Source organism: Nannospalax galili, unplaced genomic scaffold, assembly GCF_000622305.1.
Source record: "Nannospalax galili isolate Female #2095 unplaced genomic scaffold, S.galili_v1.0 scaffold1157, whole genome shotgun sequence".
NCBI classification, from domain to species: domain Eukaryota; kingdom Metazoa; phylum Chordata; class Mammalia; order Rodentia; family Spalacidae; genus Nannospalax; species Nannospalax galili.
The window spans coordinates 569,899-571,541 of record NW_008340118.1 but is presented as its reverse complement, the minus strand read 5'-3'; the positions used below and the strand labels follow the sequence as shown (position 1 = coordinate 571,541).

Below are 1,643 nucleotides of genomic sequence, written 5' to 3'. Positions count from 1 at the left end.
ATGATGCCGAAAGCGAAGAAGGAAGCTCCTGCCCCTCCCAAAGCCGAAGCCACAAAAGGCATTGAAAGCCAAGAAGGCCCCGTTGAAAGGCGTTCACAGCCATAAAAAGAAGATCCACAAGTCACCCTTCCGGCGACTCAAGACCTTGCGGCTCCGGAGGCAGCCCAAATACCCTCACAAGAGCGCCCCCAGGAGAAACAAGCTTGACCGTTACGCCATCATCAAGTGCTCCCTGACCACTGAGTCAGCCATGAAGAAGACAGAAGACAACATACTTGTGCCCATTGTGGATGTCAAGGCCAACAAGCACCAGATCAAACAGGCTGTGAAGAAACTCTACTGCATTGACGTGGCCAAGGTCAATACCTTGATCAGACCTGACAGAGAGAAGAAGGCCTATGTTCGTCTGGCTCCTGATTACGATGCTTTGGATGTTGCCAACAAAATTGGGATCATCTAAGCAGTCCGGTTGTCTAATTCTAAATACAGATTTTTTTCACCATAAAAAAAAGAGGAGGAAAATGTTCATAATAGAAATGTCTAAAAAAAACCTGGAATGGGTTCAAAGGAGAATGTAAAATCCTTGCTAGAATGTGGTCAGAGGACCACAGGAGGAGGCTGGGCCTGGGGTGGGATGGAACATTCTAGGCCATATGTCAGAAGGTATGTGTAGATTCAGTCTTTCTGGAACACATAAAATAATGACTAAAGCAAGGAAAACTCATCTGTGCAACAGGGGCCAAGCATTTCTGCAGGGAATGTGGAGAAAGTGCCTGGGGCCTGACAAGGTAGGACGTTCTGTCTGCCTGCTCCAAAAATTGGTGTCCTAAATGCCAGCAGGCGAACCAGGAACAGCCATATTCTGGGGGACTTACCTGTCCTGGGTAGGAACAGAAAAAGACAAAGGAAGACGGAAGTCTGAAGCTAAAAGTCACACCAGAACCTTCGGTTTTATTTGCTCATTTTAAAATTTTGTTTGTGTGTGTGTTTTGTTTTTTATTTCTTTGTTTGTTTTTTCGTTTGAGACAAGGTCTCCTTTTAGCACCAGATGGCCTGGAACTCTATATGTAGACCAGGCTCTCCTCCTGCTTCTGTCTCCAGAGTGCTGGGATTAAAGGTGTACACCACCATGCCCAGCCCTGTTTGTTAATTGTTGAAGATTTATTTATTTTTATTGTTTTATGTGTATGAGTGTTTTGCCTGTATGTAAGTGCACCCATGTGTGCCTGGCACCCACAGAGACCTGAAGAGGATATCAGATCCCTGGAGCTGGAATTATGGATGGTTGTAAGCTGCCATGTAGGTGCTGGGAACCCATCTGGATCCTTTGGAAGAGAAGTCAATGCTGTTAACCACTGATCTCTGTCTCCAGTCCGTTTGTTTGTTTTTAAGATTTTTATTTTTATTTGTGTGTATGTGTGTGTGCACACTCATGCGTGTATGGCCCCCTGGAATTGGAGATATAGGCAGTTGTGAATCATCTGACACGGATGCTGAGAGCAAAACTCGTTGTTTTGGGGGATTTTTTTTTGTTTCTTTTAGTTTCTTTTTTGAGACAGGGTCTCCCTGTAGCCCCAACTGGCCAGGAGCTCACTATGTAGATCAGACTGGCCTTGAACTCACAGAGATCTGCCTGCCTCTGC

At 45.5% G+C, this 1,643-nt stretch overlaps 1 pseudogene; it reads left to right on the top strand.

The window, feature by feature from the left end:
* Positions 1 to 460, top strand: LOC103735726 (annotated as a pseudogene).
* The last annotated feature ends 1,183 nt before the right edge of the window (positions 461 to 1,643 follow it).